Raw genomic sequence first — 24,373 nt, forward strand, 5'->3', positions numbered from 1 at the left:
ATTACAAAATAAGAAAAGAGTAATCAGTCGTATTTAACTACTAGTATAATTGTTCAATATTATCTTGCTATAATTTCTCACTCATTCTATAATCTTCCGGCCATCTTAAAATTTGAACCTCGTGGAAATCATCAACGAAGATTTCCCAGACACAAAGGATTCCAAGTAATCTCGATCTAATACGCGATGTGTTTGAAACGCGGCCAGATAAATGAACGCTATTTAAGAACAGCGGCCGCAGTTTATTCCTCTATAAAAATATAGAAGAACAAAGCGTCCGCGGATGCAATTTATTTTCCGAGTCCTTTGTGCGCACCGATTTGAGTTTCGCGGAGTACGTTCTGTTTCTGCTTCAGTTTGTCCGACCATACATTTATCGACGCCACTCGTAGCTTTATTTCAAGATACGGCGGATACCGGGCAACGTTCTCCCGTTTCCCTCACACGCGTTCAAACTGCACAGCCCAGTCACTGATGATAATTTACGTGACAGATGCGCAATCGTTGTCGGACCAAGTTCCGGAAGATTTATCCTCCTGAACATTGCTTCCGTTTTAACTTTCCACGACGCAGGGGAGGCGAACCGTGAAAAATTGGCCTTGCCATGGCTAAAAAGGATCCTTCATTCTCGTGATTAACAATAAACACCTGCGAGCGTTATTATACTGTATAATATGAAATGTCGGGTCTTGCGTCAAAATGGAAACCTTATTTGATGTTCCAAAAGACGTTTATCCAATCAAAATATGCTCTACTCCAGTCGATGCCCTTCTGTCAACGTGTTTTTAACGAATATATTCCTTTTCCCAAAAGTTCTGAATGCTTAAAACGAATAAATTCTAAAGACATCGTTATATCTACTGTTTCGAGTTTACCATGCCGCTCGTTTTGCAAAGAAACATCGCCGAAACGATTTTCAAATCAACGCTGCACTGTTCTTTTACTCACAGCATTACTTTCTTTATACTTTGAGCGATTTCAGCAGCATTACCTCCAAGTTCGACTTTATACAAGAAAATTACACGAATGTCGGCGGTATTCGTGCTTTCAAAAAACTGCACAAGAAATTGTTATCATGCACAGTTCGGAAGAACTCACTTGAAAAAAGTTCAGAGATTACATGAAAAACAAAGGAATAACAACTACAGGAGTACGAACATTCGCGAGTAAGAAAAATCGGACATTCCATATTAAACGACTCCATATTTACGATTGTGTTCAGAGGTCACGTGCTCGCGTGTTCAGAATTAATTTACAGTTTCTCTGCGGATGATTATTCCCATGGAATTGTGTTTACTTTCATTTATGACGTTGCTCGAGTAACGCGGTATTTGCCCTCAAACATCCAGTTTCTTTCCGTGCGGATGGAATAATTCGGCCGTCAGTTATTACACACGGTCACGTGGCTGTATACCCGCGGTTAACGTAAACAATGTAACTAACTCGAAATTTATGCCTGCACAGTAATCGCTGCTGGACGAAATATGTGAAACATTTCGGCGTTCCGCGCAGTGCGGTCAAACGCCCCTTTTCTGGACAAAACTCAATAACTTACAAAGTACGAGTGATACGGGTAACATGCTTCAAACAAAATTTGTTAGGTACAGAGCTAAACATATGTTGGTTATATATTTTCTGCGTTACTGGGATATTTATGAAATTTTTTCAATGATACTGGATATCTTGAGTTTCGATTCAAACGCTATGTAAATAGGGAAATGGAACTGATTTGCACAAAATTTGTAGTTTTGAAATGAAAATCATTTTATATAGCAGGGACTACTTAGAAACACATTGGTGACCTTTAATTTCCGTTATCTGAATAGTCGAATTGGAGGATTTTGTCCACAGGCTGTCGCACTGTGCGCCGTTCCGCCCTTCGTCCCCCGTTTTTCAAGCACGTTTTTGTTCGCGTCGAGATCTACCCGGTATGGAAACTTCCGCATTAATTCCTCCTGTGTAACGAAGCCACGTAAACACACGGAAATTGCTTCCGCCGTGCGGATCCCTCGTTTCACGGTTTTCATCTTATCGAAGAAATCCGTTCGCTGCGGCTCTGTTTACCCACTGGCTATTTCGTTTTAACTTGACTCCGCCAGTTCCATTCATTAAACGGATTTTTATTCGCAGGTTCCGGCACACGGACCGGTCATAGGCGACGAGACCCGTTTTGCTGAGTAAATTTCGAGACTATTTCGGGGCAATGCTGCGCGCTGCTCGCGCGTCGGCTAATCGAAACGAGAATCATTTTTTGCGAGTGGATGTGTTTCATCGTTAAACGTCGGAGATTCGTGCGGGCTCTCGCGGTTTCCGGAACAGGAATTTCATATAGATTTATTTGCTCTGTTAGTGGTTTTATTTGGCAGTGAGATTTGGTGGGTTACTGGGATTGTTTATATAGAATTATTATATAAAATATTTTAATATTAATTTAGCTCGGAAAGGCTGATACTTTGGGAAGGATTTTCTCAATAATTTTACAGGTAAAATTATTATTTAATACCATTTATATACATAGCGCAGTATTAACTTTTGTGTGTAATAGCAATTACAAGTGCAACGCGTGGAAGAATAATCTAAGTTAAAACGTTTAATTAAAAATACCCTACACGATACATATTTTCCGTTTAATAGTCACACAATAGAACTAACAATTCACCAACCATTAAAACCCTGTAAATATTCACTCAAAACAAGTATACGAACCAGTATCTAAAATAAATTCTCCACCCAAACTCACATTTTAAAATCACAAATAATCACGTTCTAAACATTTTCAAAACTAAACATTCACTCAATGTTTCCCGTCGCAACGTGTTCGAGTCGCCAGAAAATTTTCCACCGAGTATAACTCATCCAGTACTTTGGCAAACAATTACAAACATTTTGCCCGGCGGTGTATGTACATGACATCTTCGATAAATTTCGCTCGTATTACAAATCAGGATTTGCATCTCCGGCAAAATACCGTGGGTCGCGAGTGACTTATACCTGCGCACTTAAGGAGCGGTGGTTCCTACGAGGAAAAACTCAGCGAGCTGTAACACAAAAGCGGAGTGGTCCGATAACGATTGCAGATGGTGGTATAAATTACGCGTCCCGTCGGCCGCTCCGTTTTTCCCCGGTAATGTCTGCGTACGTACACGCAGCCGGACGCGGATAGCGTGAACGCGGCGAGCGGCCGCACTATCTCACCGGAATAAAGTACGAGCCGGATTCAATGAGAACCGGGATCGAGGGGGTGGGTCGAACGGGGGATAAATAAAGGGGTAGGGCAACTCCGGACAGACAAGCGCGTGTGGCCGCGAATTAACTGCTGAAAAGCGGTTATAAATAAAACCTCGCGGTTTTCACCGTGCATCCAGCCTCCACTGGCCTCACCGTAATTCCCGTCATGCAATTCAGAAAATTGCCCATGAATAATTGATGATATTTTTGTACAGGCCGGATCCACCTTTGGCATGATTCAATGATGCGTCCGTTTATACTGATAAGAGTCGGTTATTCGCGACGGTTTCCTGACAAGTTTCGAAACTGTATAGCGCACTCGGTTTTTCCGGTTTCGCGTGATCCGTATCAAAGTGAGACGATCTACAGCGCTTCTGAAAGGAAAATTGAATAGCTCTTTGCACTCGAAAATTGCTCACTAGAGATATCTAAGATCTTGCGGCGTAGACGACATTCTTTGAAACTAATGAAGAACATGTATAAATTACGAAACAACCATGTTTGAGTACGATGTTTTATGTATTGATGTGTTATATGTTAATGTCATGTATAAGACTTTATAATTTTGATGTATTGGATACGTGATATACCTCTCGAGTGCGGGGGGCTAAATGAGAGTTTACTGAAACACATTTTTACAAGTTTTTGCAACGGTAGTAATTATATTAGTTTCATTAGCCTATAATGAAAGTCTATAATGGAGGTATACTAATAAAATTTCTAGTTACCTCCGGATTATTCTTCAACATATTATTTTTTCGATAAGAAAACATTCTTTCAGTAAAGAATCGCGTAAATTCTATAAGGAAATTACTTTCCTTCCATGAACCTTCGTAGCACGACAATTCACAACTTACTAATTACTGCTCGTTGCTGCTTCCACCGCTCGTACACCAATTTCGTAGATAGAATTTCAGTTTCCATCAATCCACGGGCAGAAACTTATCCCTGATAATTACAGGGAAGTCCGATGTTACCCAAGTTTACTATAAATTCGCTCTGGCCCGGCCTTTATCTCCGTCAGCCGTCCCGAGACACCGTGCTCCGTTATTTTCTCGAGGGTCGCGTGCATTCGCGGCCAACGTATCCAACTACTACGTAAACCCGAACAAAGGGAAAGGCAAGAGGTTCACGCAGCGCAGAAAGAACCCGCTCGAATTGCTACGGAGGACAAACAGTCGGCGAAAACGGCGGGCTTTGTCTCGGTGTGCTACGTCGGCGGCTAGCTCGCAGTTACTTCCTTCCTTTCAGCGTTGCTGATTACATGCCTACCACGAAAGCCAACAAGGTGGCGGTCCACTAAGATTAATCTTGGTGACCCGTTACGCCCAACGTCTTCATCGGCTGGATTTACCATTTTCCCCGATGCGCCTCCCTTCCTTCTTTCTCTCTGTACCCAAGAATTCAACGGGAATTCACAGCTGCTGCAACCGAGGAAGGTAAAGGAATGAATACAGGGTGGTAGATCGGTAACATCGCTTACCTAAGAAGTCTCCGTTAGTCTCAACAATAGCAAGGTGTCGAAGTTGCTGGGTTTTATGGCTCCGCAGACGCACAATGCAGCCGTAACAGCTTCATTGCGAGTAAATCTGTGAAGGAGAATTTCACAATGACTTTATTTCTGTCGAATGAAGCTTCTGTGTTTTTTGTGCGATAAAATTATGCGAAGTCGGCAGATGAGAATAGGTATCTGTAATTCTTACATAAGAATTCGATGAAGAACCTACTACCGATTTATCCATTCCCAAAACAATATTCAAACAGACCTTCGCAAACCCCACAACTCAAACAAGTTACTGTCAAAAAATCCCCTAAAATGCGTTTCATTAAACGAACACCTCATCTGGAACGCCCAGCGCAGCTCGATCGTTTTCGCAGAGACGAAAGAACGGCGAGTCGAGGTGCAGCAGGGTGCTCGACGCATGAAAGAGAAGCCAAACCCGGCGCGGATTCCCCGCGGCGAGTGCCAAAACAACAAAGCTATTGTTCGTTAATCGCCGGTCCGCGAGCAACGGCTGCAGCGATTTTGAGAGGAGTTTGTAACTATTGTGGATTCGGAACTTTCAGCAACTCTATTCCCGAATGTTCCTTCTCTGCCTCGTTTTTTTTTCTCCTTTTGTAACGTCCTGCCGCGATTTCGTAGTTCACCGAACAAAGCCGTGCCACGGAGGATCGCGAGCTGGCACGAGCGTCACTGGCCGCGCGCGTGACACGCGCATACGTTCCCGGCCTGCGACGGAAGCGCTTTTCCGCGGGCTCGATGGATGCGCATTCCGCGGCGGAGATAGGTGTGATGTACAACGGCCGAGGTTTACACGTTCGCGCTTTATTCGGTTGATGAAGCGCGCCTGCAACCGCGCGGGGACGTCGACCGTGCCAATTTTCTGCGGACCGGCCGACCCTGGCCCGAAGACAGGGACGAAACGCGAATATTTTGGATACGTACCAAAATTTCGACGACACCGAACGATACAACCGTCCCGCATCGATTCACCTCTTTGTTCGGCGAGCTTACATCGATTTCATCCGCCATTACGCCGTCCTCGCAGTAAATATCTAGAATTTTCGTATCCACGGTTTTTCGGATCGGAACAATGACTCCCGCGCCCGCGATGAATGACGATCGCACGGTGAACCTTCCAATCGAACGGGAACAGGTGCTATGAATTTCGCGCGGAAGTCGGAGGGCATAAAACTCTTCTTCGCAGAAGCTCCATTGTTTTTTTTTTTTGTGCGCGCCGTGTCTGATGGGATTCCTGGCCGGATGCAGTGAGTTACGCGAAGTTGTCCGACACGGATTTTTCCGCTCGTCCCATTTCGCGCGTTCGCCCGCGTCCCGGATTGCCGTTCGCGAACTGCACCGGCGTACTCGTGCCAGAATCGACGCGGAAGAACGTTATGGGCGAAACCGGAGGTGACGCAGTGGCGTTGACCTACGGCAGAGGTCTCGCGACGCTGTCTGCGGTTATTTAGGACTTTCCTTGTTTGCTTTATTTCAGGCAGAAGTTGAGAACATTGTTGGTTGTAATTATTATTTTTTTGCAATTGGTTTTGTGCGAGAAGAAGAGTCCATTGAATTGCAGAAGAAATGTACTTTTGATATTGTTGTTTGGAATATAATTATTTTTTACTATACAACCTTTGACATGTATTTTATCATGGAGTATATATTGTATTAAAAAATATAAATTTTGTTATATTAATTAACGTTTTACTATCCTTTGGCAATACTTTATACATTAAGATCGTGTAAAGGTAAAATGAAATCACTGCTTGAAAATGTTTTCAAGCCACTTGGACCATGAACGGCAAATAATAATTCCATTGTGAGAAACTGCCAGATGGGATAGCGAAAATTTCGAAAATAAGTCGGAAAGCTCCTTATTGTCGAATTCCACCGTAACGAACCATGTACCCAATTCGGCCGCTCGACTGTAACAATATTCTGTCCTGTTTCTTGGCGTTTTATTTGGAATTTCTCGCACAAAGTAACCGTTTCAGCCGTTGCACCGATTCCATTCCCATCGTCCATTCAAGCACAACGGACATCTTTATTGCACTCTGGTAATTCTCCTGAGTATACCGGGAAAATAGAGAAAGCATCTATGAATTCTCTAATACATTTTTACGCCTACAAGAATGTTGCTCTCTAGTATATTAAAATCTTTCTCCGTCCATCGCCTGACCCGTCAGATATTGTCATCCCTGAAATCGTTGACCTTAAGACATTTCTGACTGCATTTTCTCAAATAATAGTTACCGCTATTACTAAGTCTTGTTTCTTTTTCCTTCCTGATTTCAGATGTTGTATGAATATACACTACCAATTCTAACTCACATCAAATCAGATGTTGTTTGTTGTTAATACAAAATCAATGGAGTCTTCCGTTAACCCTTCGAATAAAAAGTACAAGTCTGTCCCGAACCTGTTTTCGTAAATTATTTTCCAACATAATTTTCTTATCTTCATAAATGAGTATAATCGAACCTGTAATACTTCAATGTCTTTTACAATTGTCTTATCCAAAAACTTGCGAGGAAAATAAATAACACAAGTAAAACCGTTTAAGTCAAAACAGATCGTAAGATGTAGGGCTAGTAATTCCAAAAGATTAAAGACCTTAGAAAGAACGAGCAACAGTGCGTCTTCCGTGAAAAAAAAGTTCTGAGTCTAATTAAGAGAAAAGTTTTCTCATTCGTACACTCGTTAAGTATACCGAGAAGTTCAAAGCGTTCTCCAGCAGTCAACGATATTCTTGGTGAACAAGAGTAGCAAAGTCATATTACCGTCTGCACGGTTCTGTCCTCGGCAGTAAATACTGCTAGCTCCGACACCGGTGTGCCTGTGTCTTAACGCGTATATCCAGCCACGGCTCCGGAACTAGCGGGAGGATCGGAAGAGGGATTTCCGGGAATGCTGTCGGGCGTAATTATCAATTTACATATTCAGCTGGATTCAGCTCTCCCCTCGATACGTTAATAAATTAACGGAATATCGAAGTTTCGCGGATACTAAGTTCGGTATTTACCCTTAAACTGAATTTTCAACGAATACCGGCCGACCCCATTAATTGCCAGGAGCAATATATTCTGGTCCTCGATAAACGCTCGATCGAGAGCAAGCTCATAAAAGAGGGCTTATTGACGCGAGAGCGCATACAGATTGCACGATAAATTGCCGGCCGCGTAACCGGCCACGGATTCGTAATTGGCACACTTAATGCGTTTATGTGTTTACGTCATATTTATAAGTGGCGCCGTTAGTAAATTTAACCGAGTACAAACGGTTATACGAAAATATTGTTCCGTTTGCTAGCTTTCCTCGCGGCACCGTCACGTTCCGGCGTTATCCAGGTCGAGCCGCAACGCAACGCAGCGATAAATATTACTTCGAGCGCTCGTTTACACGCGATCGACTTAGCTTACATATTTTTCCGGAAAATATTCTAGGTTAGGTATGTTTTCATGCCGCGGAATGGAACAGTGTATTTAGTTTAAGCGCATATCGGTCTCAGCGTTTGTTAAACGCGCTGCTTCGGTGGCTGTAGAATTACGTTGGAGTTTTACTTGTTTCTGTGTGCTGGGTCGTGTTAATGTCAACGCGTAAAAATTTCCAGTGCTACTGCCGGGGAATTGTTAAGTTATGAATTTTTAAATGAATAATTCATTTATTTGTGTCTGATGCTTGTGGGAGTGGCTTTACAACGTTATTCTATGCACGGGAAAATATTCCTGGTAAAGAAATAGTTTATGTTGAAATGTTCGAATTCTGGAATTAACGCAATTTAATAATTTCATGGAATAATTTTAATAGTGTATCAAAATTAAATCTATAAATGGCGTTATCTTATATGATGTTAGAATATTTTTCTATTATTGTTTCTGCATTGATGCATCTTGTAATTTTCATTTCTTGTTATAATTTTTTATTAGTCATACTTAAATATGTGAGTTGTTATCTATATTAATAACTGTTTATATTAGTAATAGTCATTGCAACAGATAATCTCGTAGCTCAGAAATTGCTCATGTATCTATAGTGTCATTAAGGTTAAAGATAATTAGACGTCAAGATATGAAAGTTTAATTGGAATGTCTTCGGGTATGTGATTATGATCAATATATATATATATACGTACACTGTATCGTATTTCTTCCACTCAAGTTGCCTGCTAGCGATACTTTGTCAATGCTCTCTGTTCCAAAGACGTTTATCTTTGATACAATGATACCAGAGTCTAGGTTGATCGTACCTAGTTTAACGAGATTTATCTCGGTCGACAGTTTACGGTCTGACCTTTACTCCAAGGCGTTTTATAGTATCTTTGACCATTGTGTAACGTGAAACATAATATATCAAAACGAGCATCTGATGAACATGATCGTTTAATGTGCCTCCAAGGAAATGTCCATACAACTATTACCGTAAATCATTGAATAATAATTGCTTCGTGGGGAGATTCCACCATTTTCCATATTCTAGATTATTAACTAAAACTTCGTCTATATTACCGTGACCTTTATTTTGTTGTAAATTAAAGCATAACTACGTATTTGAGAAAAATAATTTAATCATTATATCTATAAGTCAGGTAACATACATTGCTTTAGTAGATAGGTCTTCTGAGTAATCATTCGATTCAATAAAATTAGAAATAAATAATTTCATATCTTCAATTCATCGTTATGAACACGATTATAAGAGATCTACACGTTTCCAAGAATAAAATGGCGACCACGAGGCGGTTATTCAATCTACGTAAATGAATGAAATTCTTTTCTATTATGAATCTAACCGTGGTAAATACGAAATATTTTTCGAAACGTCATAGGATCAGCAAAAGAATTATTCTGTCACGTAAATTCAATTGTACTTTCTGTGATTCAACGGCAAGATACTGCAGTCGAAGACAATGTAGTATTCTGCGCCTATGTAGAATAGATCACACGAATATATATTCCATTTTCCGGTGGTACATAAATGAGCCAGCATGTACGATGACGTCTAGAAACTCACAATACATGGAGCCCTGTAGACTCAGCGCCTTTGAAGCTTATGAAAAGTACACGAAGGAAATGGAAGCACCAAGAACGTAAGCAGCCGTGTAGGATTAAGTTAGAGGTGGCAGACATCATAAAAGAACTACCTCGACAAACGACGTAGTTGGTCGAAAAAGTAAAAGGCTTCGGGGTGAAGTTGCTAAAATCAATAGGAAACTTTCGCGAAATGTATTTTTAAAGAAGGCTATGTAGCGTTAATCATTCAACGAGGAAACTGTGACTAAACTTTACAGCCGAATGCTGTATTTAATGATCTCACCTACATAATCTATATTATTTTATAACGCAGTACCCCATTCGTTAAAATTGAGAACAATTATATTTTATGAAAAATACTTCTCATGTATTCAACTAATTCTCAAACTCTCATAAAAATTACTGATCCCATTTCAATTTCTCATGTACCCCCTCGGATTGCACGAATTTCCTTGAAAAATCTCCGGATACTTTTAATTTATCAAAATTTCATAGCACGATCGAAACGGAATCCTAGCTCGCACGCGTGAAAAAAAAAGTTCCTTTGAAGTGGGAATGAAAAGCCTGAGCGCGGATTTCGAAACGGTATCTTCGGGGCGGCTATCTTCCCCAATATTGATTTGTTTCTGAACACGCGGCTCCAACAGATTTCCGTCGCAGCGTTCCGTCATCTTTGCCGATCGCGTCCCGCTTCGGCTTTCATCAACTTCGAAACCGTGTCACCGGCACCGGGATCCGCTTCGCTCCTCTTTTTTTTCCTCCGATCCGGCGCCTAGCTGGGTCTACTGTCATTTACGCCTGTACTTCTAATTAATCAGGAGACACTTTACCTACTTCCTGCCGCGGGCCGCCGCTATTTCGCTTTGATTCCGTTATGTTTCCGCGTACCGGCGTGTCGTGTAATCTGCACTCGAATTGCGTCCCGGTGCCGCGCGTACGAGCTCCCCCATGTAATTACTAGTTATATCTCGAAGGCGAATACTCGTTACAGGAACGCGGTCTCTCCCGCGTGCGCCACGGAATTTCCATTTTCATTAATCGCCAAATGAATTCCGGCCAATAATTGCCCGGCATGTCCGTTCGGTTCCGCGGCCGCGTCGGAAAGTGTGTTCTTGGCCCGAGTCAGCCCCGATACGAGCGGCGACGATAATTGAATTCGGTATTCGTTCCGCCGCGTTTGACCCCGTGCGTGCCCTTAATTCACCGTTCTTCGAAACGATTCCCGTAGTTTGCATGGCTTTCCATTTATTCCGCCTCGTCCGGCCACGCTGAAAATCAGTTTTCGTTCCATTATTTCGAGTTATTAACCGAGTTCCGCTCGATACCGCTCGAGGAACTCGGCCGCGTATAGGTAAATAGGTACGTACGCGTTCAGCCAGCGACTGATATTATTCCCGGCTATCTGCGAGAGATCTATTCGAATTTCCATCTGATCACTGGCGCTCGCCTGTACAATGGCGCTATCTCAATTCGGAAAACTGGGGTATGATCGAAATGAAACGAGATTACACAGATTTTATACGTTGTCCGATAAAAGCAGGCTACACGTGGATTTCCCGCGTCTAATCGACCGTTTTTACGGTGAACCCGTTGATATAAAAGTTTTTATTTGGATGAAATTGTCGAATGAAGCTGGACATGTCGGAATGAAACTTTTTATTTCGCTGGACGGGGAATTACCGGAGAGAACGTTTCGGAGCAGACGGAGGAATTATCGAATGGGTTATAATACGGTGATGCAGGTTAGTTTGGAATTCGCATATGGCTTTGTGTCCGAGTCATCTCAAACTCACGTAGAAAATAGATTCTTACTGCAGTTTTAACGTTAAACATTCAAGAAATTAATAACTCTATAACTGTTTTTCTGGTTTTGAAATTGGAAACCGCGGTATTTAGATGAAACCGGTTTTCCTATGGCAAACACGCGACTACATGTTGAATACAATAAAACGTGCACTCCAACAGTGTAGGCGCAGTGTACGTGTGGAACGTCAATCATCATCGTCGGGAAGATGATTGATTTTTGATAGCATCATCCATTCACTAATTTCAATTTTTCGGCCAGAAATCACGAATTCACGCGGTTTAAATGAAAGAGAACGCACGCGCCGGGTAGGGATGATGAATTGATCGCGACAACGGCGCGACTGGAAAAGTCGAATTAACAATTTTACGAATCCCGAGGGCTCGCGTCGCCTCGCGGAAATAATTATTTGCCCGGCAATATTGCGTTCGAGCCGTTGCGTTGTCTGTTTATTCGGTGGCGGCTGTCAGGAAAAAAATCACGAGGCCCCGCGAAGATAATGGGGACATGGAACCCGCGCAGAAAAACGGGGAAAACGGGAGGACATGCAATTCCCGTTTGGCCGGCGTCAATTAAAAATGAATTTTTCTTATTTGCCTGGAAAATAATTGCTTTCGGGGGTGGACACGAATTTTCGGACACCCGAATCTAACGGAACAAACAGGGATGCGGCGAGAACGCGTGGGTCCGCGCCGGCGGTTCGCATTAATTAAAAGTTTACGATAACTGAGCAGTGCGAACCGTTCTAATTAAAGTGCCAGCTACCACCGAAGGACATTTAAAATTTTACGAATATTGGTCAACGCGAGAAAAATCCCATCGCCGCGACCTGTCAACGGCCAGAGCGCACAGTGCTGAATAACTTACGAAGTATGAGTGATACGTTGTAAGGTGTAGAGTCAAACATGTGGTGGATATATCTTTTTTCCACAATATGGGGATGTTACGAACTTTTCTCAATGACAATGGATATTTTGCGTTTCGATTCCAACGTTATGTAAGTAGAGAAACGGAATTTTTATTTTTGAAAGGAAAATCATTTTGCATAGCAGGGAGTACTTAGCATCACATTGGTAACTTTCAGTTTTCGTTATGTGAATAGTCGAATTTGAGAGTTTCGGCCACAGATGGCCGCATTGTGCGGCAGCGCGATTTCTTCTCCGGAAATTTGCATACCGATTCGTTTACGACGAACGTTTTCCGTCACTGACTCGTTAACGATTAAAATTTTCACCGAGCTGGCCGACGGGACGAATTCCGCGAATTCCTGCCCGATAAAGTTATCTTCCACGGCGGAAAGTGTGTTCGTCCAGAGGTTTTCGGGCGGAGTTACAATTCATATGAAGGTGGGAGAAGTTTGGTTAAGCGGAGAACAGTGTTGTATACTAGGCGGGAGTTTTGGTGAAAATGACTATGCTTTTGCGTTATTTTGGTCTACTCAATGTGACTCGTAAATATCAGGTTATTAAGGAAACTCGGCTACGAAAGTAGGTTATTATAATTATATACGAGTAATCTAAATTTCGAATTTCTGAGTTCAAATTTTGTTTAATATCATAGCGATTCCTTGTGTCTATAAACCTAGAAATCTAATAAAATTATTGAGAAATACCAAGAAAGAACTGCGCTTGTTTAAAACTATCAGTAACTTAAATGATTTGACATATCAAATCTACGCTGGTGTAATTAATATTATTCACAAGTTTAATATGACTAGTTTTAATGCGACCACTTTAAACGAAATGATTTGTTTCTGAATTTCGATCGATCTAACTACTCTGTTATTAATAATTCATTGAAAGCAAGAGAAAATTCCAGTCTTATTCTATGTCAACGTGTGCTCTAAGATATCATATAATCACTGATAACAAAGGAATAATATGCAATTTCCTTTCAAACAGATTGAATAATATTTATATTTATTAAATTCTATTTAAAATGCTCACCACGAGTCTAATACGATATTATAGGGTAAGGGGTTAATGTATGTGAAAAAAACGTTAATCTTTTACCATGATGATTATTTATCAATCATTTTGGTGAAATCAAGATAGATCGGCGGTCTTCGATATCGCGACTGTAATGGCGGCTTCTTAGCGCGCCGCAGATATCGGGACGCAGTTTCTATTATCCGGTCGCGGCGAGATTTTTGCTCGGAACGCGATGTCCTCGTGTCGTTCGGAAATTGGAAAATATATCTCTGCGGCAAAAAGGGTCAGCCCAGTGCATGGTACACCTGCTGCATCGAGATTTTTCCAGGAAGCTGCTTACCACCGTTACGTTTGATTTATCGCGGATGTGCGCTTTGCCACGTCCTCCCACTGGTCCAGCATCCGGAATTAAGTATCCTGTAATAACTTACCTGGCCCGCGTCTACCTCGCCGTGATATATTTATCGCGATGTACCTGGCATCCGATTAATTGGTGAAATATGGTGTTCTGGGTTTCGTTCGTGTCATTGCGGCGTGGTTCTGTTGCGCGGCGCGGTTTGGAAACAATATACGCGTGTATTTTTTATGACGTTCCTTGTCCGATGGTGGATTCTTTTTTATTTAAGGTTAATTTAATGTCGAGCTGTTGCGATGCATTATTTATCGATTGCATAGGTTTACCCGCGGTTCGACGTGTTTGACAAATTAACACTTTTTGCCTATTGACAAAGATGGCCCATGGTGGCAATTTTATCCTTTCATGTTTTGAATTATTTGATTTCTGTAGGTACATCGAGAATGTTAAAATGACACGCTGAGGATCGATATTTTCTATTATCAATTGTAGTATTCAATTAGATTCAGAGAAAGTCTTTGCGCGTTTTTACGGCATCTACAGGAAATTCATCGGAATCGTAATATTTTTTCTCAGAAATTTCATTACTACGTTTATCTTACATATTTTCCATCCGTTTTACGCGCAACCATTCCGAGGTTGGCTTTACCCTCGCAGTATTCATTTGCCCTGCGAATCTGCCGCTATTTTCTTCGTCGTTACTGTCCTGTTCTGTCGCTTATCTAATCCTGCCGGATAACCGTGAGCAGGGAGTGTGCGCTGTTTTAACACGGGATTGAAAAGCGTCGGTCGCATGCGGATTTTATTTATTCTGTCGTCCGACGCGAACGTAACGCCGACAGAAAAATTGAAGTTTACGCGAAAGGTCTGAAACTGGAATCAAAACGACGTTATCCGTCCAAACAACTTCTCGCTCCCGTGTAACGATAAATAAATATAATCATTGATCGTCCATCGCGTTTACACCACAAATTTTCACACAGACGTCCCTTCAAACACTTTCAGGAAAATCAACGTTAACGCTAATAACAAATCAAAAATTCATTTTGTACACGTTGCAAACTATATTTACAGATATAGGAACATCCGTCGAAACACAGAACGAGGCCCGGAATGATTAATGAAGGTTCCAAGGCACAAAGTGAATATATTTACAACCTTAACATTTGTCCATCGGATGTAGACATTATTTTCACTCATTTCAAAGTTAATTCTCAAAGTGGTACACTTCCTGCACGCGATCGTACTCGCTCGTAGACACCATAATTACTTCGTTAAAACCAGGAGAAGAAGACGGCGAACGGTTTTTCCGTGCTCGTCGAAAGTGCGCGCCGAAATTGCAAAAAAAGATAGAATTACATTCTTCCGGGCGGAGTCGATAAATTTCCCAATGTTTTGCCCCTCTCGTCTAAGATCCGGACCTCATACCTTCGACCAAATCATAATTCCGGTGCGCGACAGCAGAACATAGCGTTCCCAGTCGCTATCTACAGACATTTTTCTCCCGCCTGGTGACTGGCTGCCTCTCCCATCATGCATTATTCTCTTTCGTTTTTCCACCCTCTTGCTCTCCGCTTGCTTATTCCTCTGTTTATCTGTTTCCGTTGCAGCCTCCACTTCATTCCAGCGCGCGCGACGGTTTTTCCGCTGCCGTGTTTTCTGCCGCGCGTCGTTTCGACCCGCGACAGAAGAAACGGTCAAGGGTCAGGGGAAAATTGTCTGCGACTTTCGACCGCCACCCGAGCATCCGCTCGCCCATATCGCGGTTGGATTTGTAATGCGAGTGTCCTCAAGAACTGCCAGCAAAAAATTAATTATTCAAGAATATGGCCGCCTTAATCCACCGCTCGCATGTTTCTTTTAAAAATGTTTACCTTACCAGCTACGTTTCCATACTTTAAACATTGTTATCGTATTCCCGGCTTTCGCGGAACGAACGTTTGTATATTTGAAAAAGAACAGATTGAGAGAAACGTGAAAATTATTTTTCTCGTTGCGTGACTTTTCTTTGCTTTTATTTGCGAACGCATGGAATACTCCTGTAATTAGAATCCTTCTTTTAATTAAATGGAATCTCTCAAAAGTCTCCGTTATTTAGAGTTTACACGGAAATGTATTTCGTTCTTTACGAACAAAGGATTAACTCTGCCTTTTGAAAATCTATCCTAATTCTGTATTGACTAAGGTTATCATCAATATTAATCTACATTCTACTACATTATTCCTTAACTATAAAATATTAATCCCAACTCGAGTTTTTTCTCCTAAAAACTCTTTCCAAAAACGTCTGGATTTAATCTAAAATAAACTAAACTCAATCTAAGAGAAAGAAGAAAAGTAATTGCACAATAATACCACGAATAATCTAAAACATAAAAGAAACTCGCATATAAATCTCTCGTTATTTCAATAATTAGATTATTCATTAACATCTTACGATTTCGCATGTATCATATAATGAACACTCTCGAAGCCGACATTCGCAACATCCTTCAAAAACTTGATGCACATCCAAACCTATAATCACCTCCGATAAGGTTTATCCCACAGCATTCTTTCTCCCGTATTCCTGCACGCTGACCTCACGGTCAAATTGATCGACGATCCACTCTATTAGGGAAGTTCTGGGTACGGTAGCCCGGGCAGCGGTAGTATCGGGGTGCAGTCTCATTTCTTCGGTCTCGCCTACTTCGCGTTAAGTCGGTCCGGGAAACGGGCCGTGGTGGTTTGCTGGAGGACGGCGGGCGGAAGGTCGGGCGATAAATTTCTTCGAATTGTGACGCCCGCCTCCTACTTTCACGGCGCCATTGTGGAAAAGAACAGATAGAAGACCGTTTCCGCGGTAGGCCGTGCTGGGCTGAGTTGCGACGTTGAAGCTCGGGACGCGATAAAACAGTTTCTCTTGGAGGTGAGCGCCGGATTCGCCGCTGGAATTATTGTCCAGGGTCAATGAAGTGTCGGCCGGGCGGTATCAAGTATTTTGACAGCGGAAACTTGGCCCGTTCTACTCCCCCGTGTATGATATTTTAAGACGTGCCGCGGAATCAATTAAACGTCTCCTCCCGGGCGATCTTCCCACGGGACGTTTGATTAATGCAGTATTTGCTTTCGCCGGCGCTATTTAAATGACGCCACCGCGGAATTGCTCGCGTACATGGCTAGGAATGGCTCATTACGTCCAATGGGTATTGTACAACCTTTCCTTAGGTATTGATCGTCAAGGATGTTCAACCGCGTGGAACAACGTGTCGTTTTCGGTTAATCGATTTGTCGGCAAAGCGGAGTTTGTAGATGTTCCGCTTGCTTTGAGTGTTGGTTTCAATTATGCTCAATGAGCGTATGAATATTGGACTGCGGATCGTGATGAGGATTCATATTTTTCAAGAGATAATTGGGAACAGTGGATTCAGACGGGAAATGGGTTTTTGTAATAGGTATTGAAGTACTGGAATTTGTTGGTGGTATTTCTCGACAATGTACAGAAAGCAGTAGAATTTTAATGTTTTATATATCGAGTGTATTCTGTGCTATTTGGCACCTTTATATTTCCCGTGAATGCAGGAAAGTCCATGAGATTTAAATTATTGCTGTGTTTACACTCCCAAATGCGGTACAGAATATTCTCTTCAATTTATCTGTACTCTCGTTTGATGTTTCATTTGCAATCGTTTTTATTATTTAGAATTTCACCGGCGTACTGCGGAAATCGCAGTGAATTACTCACAAAGATAGTCGTAAACGTACGTGCGTTAATATTTACGTGTGCAGGCATACGAGAAAGTGATATTCAATTGATAGCAATATATTCTTAGCGGGGCAACATTTCGGGGCACTCCAAGCGGATGTAGGTAAACGAATAAAGCATCGCTGGACACAATTGAACCACGGTTGTTGGAAAACAATTTGCACAGATACGAGAAATTGTTATGAGTTTTGCAGTGGACAGTTCTCTGCGGTTTGGTTTTGACACGTGTGTAATCAGCGGGCGCGTTAAAGGATATCGATAACTGTTGTACAATTGTTCGTTTTCGATCGTTATCGTAAGATTCATACGAGTAACACAACGGAATTGTTTATTCTTTGTTGGGGCCATTCAATCAATTGCAGTCTCTTGCGCAGTAAAAAACAACCTTACAATATCAACGAATTCATTCTGTGATTTTATTTCTCTTAGACAGTGGAGAAATATTTTTATATGCACCTGCATGGATCGAGTAACTATTGCGCTGCAACATTGATCATTTTGATTATATTTAATATTTGTTTATTGCATATTATTTTTACGAGACTGCGAAGTAAAGGTTGAATTAATGATACGTTGTATGTTAGTTATAATTAAATTCGTCAAACTAGGGCAAGTTTAAAATATAATAGTAAATACAGTTTATATAGAAGACCGTGAAATTTACTAGGCTATCTGACCTTTAAGACTTCTTCCTTTTTTCTGTGCCAACGTTCCTATCTTTATTTGGTCTCTCAATAAACTGACCCTTTCTACTGTTCTCCCGCACGTACGCCTGATTCAAAATAGCTACTATTTTACCACGATACCTCTTTATTTCTTGCTTTCTCGCGTCGAGTCAAGCGAAACTAGAAATAGTTCGTACATAATCATCATTCGAACGCGGCCGTAGTTTTTGGAAGATTTAACAAATTTACTAGAAATGAATATTTAGATATATAACAGTTGAATATCTGTAACAATTAAAATATGCTTAAAAGTAAAATTCTTTAAAATACTTCAATTGAATGGACTGATTAATAACAATTAACATTTAAATCATTAGACATGAACTTTCTCGATTTCATTTTTCTTATACATGTAACTATTAAATATTTTAAAATGTCAAAGGAAAATAACAGGTGGTTCGTTTCATACAAATATTGTTAATAATAATGACTAGTAAATTGAAAGAGGTACATTTTTAGGAATTTGGGAAGGAATCGAAATGATATGAAGTAAATTGAAAACAAAGTACATACTTGTATACAGCATTTCCGCGTCAGATTTTTGCGTGACAAAATACTATGATTTCCGACAACAATTTCAATTTTCTTGTCGGAATGGCGAGTATGGTCTGGTTCATTTTACTGGATCTTCCGAGTGATAGCGTGCCTCTAACTTTCTTCATCCAAAGGGATTTCTAGTTGAAACGGGGAAGAGTACGATCCAATCTTTATTGGAAGGAAATTCCACGGGTCGGAACAAAGGACAGTCGTGTCAGTGCAATATGTTGGCGATTCTGAGCCACTGTTGAAATGAAATCAGAATCACGATGCAAGAACTACGGTTGGCACGCCTTGCCCGTGTTTTTCTGTAACTTTTTACAGCTACTCGGTTTTTATTACTTTTACAACAAGCCCCCTTTTTCCTCTGTGATATCCCGAATTCTTTCAGAAATGAGTTGTCTTCCGTATTTTTCCGTCTCAGCTGCGACAGATACATGCCTAAAAATTTAAAAGCTTCTATTATTTTTTTTAACGAAATTTGTTTGTAATTATATGCATATAAAGAACGTCACATTTAAATTTTATATTCGGGAATTTAGTTAATTGCAAATATTAATGTATTTAAATGAAAGTCCAATTAAATTTGTATGCATACTGTATAAATTAATTCTGATGCAACATTTTTAAAATATTTCATAAAGATGATTAGTCATCCGAAGACGGCCATTAATTAATGAATATAAAAATTAATAAAATTACATATAAAATAAATTGTAATGATTTCGGTTTGGGAAAATTTGCAGGCACATGCTAGCTAGGAAATTAATTTCAAATACTTATGTTTCCGATTACACAATACATTGCTCACAGTACTCTTCATTATTCAGCATTCAATGGATATTGATGACATAATGAGCTTTGTATAGCCTAAATACATTTTAAATCTTTTTGTTCAGTATTTAATGAAGATTCTTAAATAAAGCAAGCACTGCGTTATCTTTTAATAATACGTTCATTTTACCGTGTTCGTTTTATTTGCATATTTTACAAAGATTTTTAACTCACAATCTGCTTCTTGTATTATATGTTTATGTAAACCTTAATCGGATTTCTATGGAGTTACGTGAATACAGCAGTAATATCACATTATCAGATGAGTATTATTCCATTTTCCCTTCACGTTTATATATTCAATTAAAGACAATATATAGAAATTTCATTAATTATACAAGAGCCATTGAACCTACATTAATTTCATTCTTCACAATGTTCCAGTGAAACGTTGAAACAAAAGTAAAACGTCTAGCCATGAACGTTTTTATATTTAATAAATTTCATCTCAACAAAATCGAATTTAAATCTTTCAGCTGGATTTATTAAAAAGAAATTATGCTTTACGCTTATTTAATATTATAGTGTTACTATATTATAGATAATGAAAGAGTGGATCTTGAGTAATCGAGAACTAGGAATAAATATATGTATTTAATAGAATATGGAAACAATACGGACAACACGTAAAAAGTACAACGCAATGCCACAGAGGCCAACACACGACTCTACTCCCGCAACTTTCTTACAGACATTCTCTCCCAAAAATCATTCTCTCCTCCACAAGCATTCTTCTAACTCGCACTCATCACAAACACTCGGATGCACCCCTGGAAAGCTGGCCCTGCAATCTTGGGTCCGCGACGCTGTGCAGGCCACTTTCCCTCGACCGTTTTACAGCCTGTCCTTCACTCACACTCATTCTTACATTCACTCTTCTTAAAAATACCTTAACCTACGTTAAAAACGCTAAATACTATAATATATAAAATAAAATATAATATATAGTAATTCTACTAATTCCATGAAACTCATTAACACGTCGACTGCCACGTTGGTCGTCGATGGCTGAAGCTTTCAAATTGCTCGAGAACAATTACAATAAGAAAATTGATATTAAATAGACATATTCAGTAACATAAGTGGGATAATAGTTTAATATGACTACTGTGACACTAAATCATTAATAATTATTTCTAATATCATTTATCCCCGTCATAAAGGAATAAATACTGCCATACAAAACGCTCGAAATTCTCGGGGCACTCAACGTGTTAAAGCACCTACTCTAATCTAATTGTTCGCGACGTTACAATGAAACACCTATTAACGATAGTTTTCCAATTTAGTAAATTTCGGCACCGTAAATCTCTCAGCGGCATTTAACCAAAATATACTGATTCTTCGATGCCAAAGTAATTACTGTTTGAAAATATAAGCAGCGATCCGACGGCCGGTAATTATCATATTTCTCCCGGCTACCGTGAAAACGCCGGACACTTGTAATGCTTCATTTTCTTCGGGGCTCAAAGAAAACGGGCATTTCGTCCGACAGGAAGAAAAATTAACTTTTTATCCCGGCGATAACTTGGTCGCTATCCTGAAAGTTCCGCGAAGTCAGTTTCCCATCCGTGCTTGATATATTTTGGATGATACAGTCGTTCATTAAAGCCACTTTAATTGCCCAGCGATAAATAGTGCCGCGTTGCTGCCGAGCCACTCTTTTTTGCCGTAACGGGCATAAAAATAGGGAGGAAGCTCGTTCGCGTTCCACGCTCCGAGAAACGTTGCCGAGTCGTAAAAATTTGCATTTCACGTTTTTGAGGGCTCCGGGCGAGCGCAATCAAGATGAAACGGTTTTCTGGGAAAGGTCGAGCGACTCGCGCGTAAGATAACGAGAATAGAACATTGAATTATGGACCTTTCATTTTAAACAATGTCTGTAAATATTCCTTTGTTCTGTAAGCGTTAGCTACAGCATATTTTGATCAATTTTTTTCCTTATAAATAATAAGCGTATGAAACAATGTTATAATTGTATGTCAATACCGATGCGACTATGTTATTTTATCTTGAATTATTTAACGTGATACGGTTCCCCCTTTTAAAAATAAATTATACGATAAAACGAGGCGTACCTTTGTGAACATAAGAGCCTATCTGAAAAGACAACAAAATAATCAGCAAAGCGCGAGGGAAACGATTATTTTTCACTTCAGATCAGTTGAAAGATTTTTCAAATTTAATCTCCTCATTCAGTTGCAGCCGTTGACCTTCATTAACATCCATTGACATCCGCAGACATGTATTGACATCCACGATCCTCTGGTGACACCCGTTGACCTTCCTTGACGTGCATTGACATCGATTTACTTTCATTAACGTCGATCGACCTTCATTGATTTTCATTGTTGTCCAACGACGCCTGTTGACGATGCTAGACGTGCATTAGCGTCCACTGACATTTTTCCATTAATTCGAGAATTATATTCAGCGTTGTAGATGTACTGAATTAATTAGGTGTAATTTTCATTAATCAACTTCTGTTTTGTCGTTTTCGTATGTTATATTCATATTACAGTTGTGTTTGTTTTAAAACAGAGTTAACGGATTAATGAAAGTGGGAGATTATTTTACACGAATTATAAGTCATGCTATTATAAAGATTCAACGAACTTTTCGTGAATATCGGCAAAAAGTAAACATATAGAAACAATACACAAAGACAAAGTAATTACTCCTGCATTTTAGGATTTCCAATATCACCTTAAAAAGTCAAGCATTCGCGTCAGTGGATACGTGTATATATTTGCCGCCTTGCGACGGCGAAATCGCTCGTAGCAAATCGAAGAGAATTACTGTTGCTAGGCTATGTTAAATGATGCATTACCCAACATCTGATCTGATTTAGTGCCCTCAATCTCCACTGTTTACGTTAATTGCTTGTGCTTTGATTAGGGGTGCTCCGATCGAGCCGGTCTCCGCCGTCTAAAATTAATGCCACTGAATCGCATTCGCGCGCAATAATGTCGGGGAACGATTGCGCGGATCGGCCCTCGATTCGCGATAAAAAAATCGAAACGAACGATCGTCCTGGTCCGTTGACGATTCAGACTCTTCCTCGGATCGATCGACGTTTCGCGCAACGATCGTTCGACTGAAATAGATATAAACGATGCGGCCCGACTGACCCAGTATAATTAGACCACGATAATGCGTCGATCGATTGCCTATACCGATGTTAATTCGATCCTGATTGGAACTGTTTAACTTTTAATTGGTATCCGTCGTGACGGCCGGCAATCTGTATTCTCGATCGAGATTCAACGAGATTATCCGGCGGATGGCGAAATCGTGAGAGGGTGGGGCACCGTGGACGGGGGAGTAGGGAGTGGCAAGAGCGGGAAATACGTCCGTCCGTAGGATTAACTTTCCCGGAAGTTTATCAGTTAACACGGAGACAAGTTACGTGAAATCAACGGTGGGACAAATGGCCGTAATACGAACGCCGTTGTATCGTTTTCCGGTACGATAATTGACACCGAGTCGCCTACCGTTGTGTCCATCAAGGCCGGCAATTAATCCTTGTATGGACAACGAGAAGGGTAGTTATTAATTACGCAGGTGCCGCGAGCCACCATATTTTACACTGACCTGTCGGCGAATATTTCTTCCGTTCCGCTAAGTCGATCCTCTCCAGCGACCAATGAACCGTGCACCTCCGCCCGGAGCTATAATTAACGATTTCGTTTCGGGATGAAGTGTATTTTCGGGAAATTCCAACTCGGAAGGATGTTACCCCCGATGTAATGCGAATGTATTAAATCTTTGAGTTCTTATTCTTCTAGCCGGAGCTCTTAATTTCGTTGTATTTAGTTTTTTATTTTAAGAGAATAAATATTCTCCGATAACCGGTCTTTCTATAATATTAACTTACACTTAATTTATCCTTCTTTTGTTCAATGATACTACTATTTTAAATTTCTGTGAAATTTGAGCTGCTTTCTGAGCATTTTATTCATATTTTTATTAACGAACTTTCTTCCAGATTGGTTTTCCTTTCACTGATAGAATTTTGTTATTAATCAAAGTATATTAAAAATAATTTCAGAAGGCGGACTCCAAAGAATTAAATTGGAATATTCTCACATTATCTTCCATAATTCCTCCTACTTTCAATAATCAAAAATGATTGAATAAATATTTAAAACATCATCAGCATAAACAAAGTGATCGCTCGCAATTTCTCCAATCTTTCCATCTATTATTCTAACGTCTAGTGTTACATCACTAGCCTTCAATACCAAGCAAAAATAATCACTTCCAGCACACACTGTATCCAATCAACACCACCTTAACTAACGAAACAAACTAAACGTGAAACTTTTGTGTTGAAATACCATTAGCCCCCTCTCTATCCAAGTTACTAGCGAAATTCAACGAAATCCCCGGGGAAACGCCGACGAACAAATTTTCACGGCGGCAAATGCGTCCGTCAAAGTGTAAGAATGTCATCGGCACGGTTGCTCTCCCAATAACTCCGGATCCGTGTTCCCAGCTTGTGATTGATGTCGCGCAATTACCAGACGAAGGGACTCGAGGCCTCGCCGGAGCCGACACTGATTGAGTAATTCTCGTTTCATAAACGAGCACAACAAGCCACCGGCGTCGACTGCGTCCGCCGACACAATATCTTGAGGCTGTCACGTACTCCAGCAATATACTCGCGCTTTCCTC

At 40.6% G+C, this 24,373-nt stretch overlaps 1 protein-coding gene and 1 long non-coding RNA gene across 10 annotated transcripts in view; one reads left to right on the forward strand and one right to left on the reverse strand.

Annotated features, from left to right (window-relative positions):
• The window catches only part of KaiR1D (Kainate-type ionotropic glutamate receptor subunit 1D), a 312,990-nt gene that overhangs the window by 50,279 nt on the left and 238,338 nt on the right, over positions 1-24,373 (forward strand). The window lies entirely within an intron of this gene.
• On the reverse strand, positions 2,536-6,108 carry LOC143176902 (uncharacterized). Of its 3 annotated transcripts, none has more exons than XR_013001422.1 (3): positions 5,744-6,108; positions 4,712-4,817; positions 2,536-4,652 (listed from the first exon to the last, which is right to left on the reverse strand). It is a non-coding gene; the product is annotated as an uncharacterized LOC143176902 (long non-coding RNA). The 3 variants fall into 3 exon arrangements; XR_013001424.1 differs by having other exon boundaries at positions 2,536-4,649; positions 5,675-6,108; XR_013001423.1 differs by having other exon boundaries at positions 5,675-6,108.

Source organism: Nomia melanderi, chromosome 2, assembly GCF_051020985.1.
Source record: "Nomia melanderi isolate GNS246 chromosome 2, iyNomMela1, whole genome shotgun sequence".
Lineage (NCBI taxonomy): Eukaryota > Metazoa > Arthropoda > Insecta > Hymenoptera > Halictidae > Nomia > Nomia melanderi.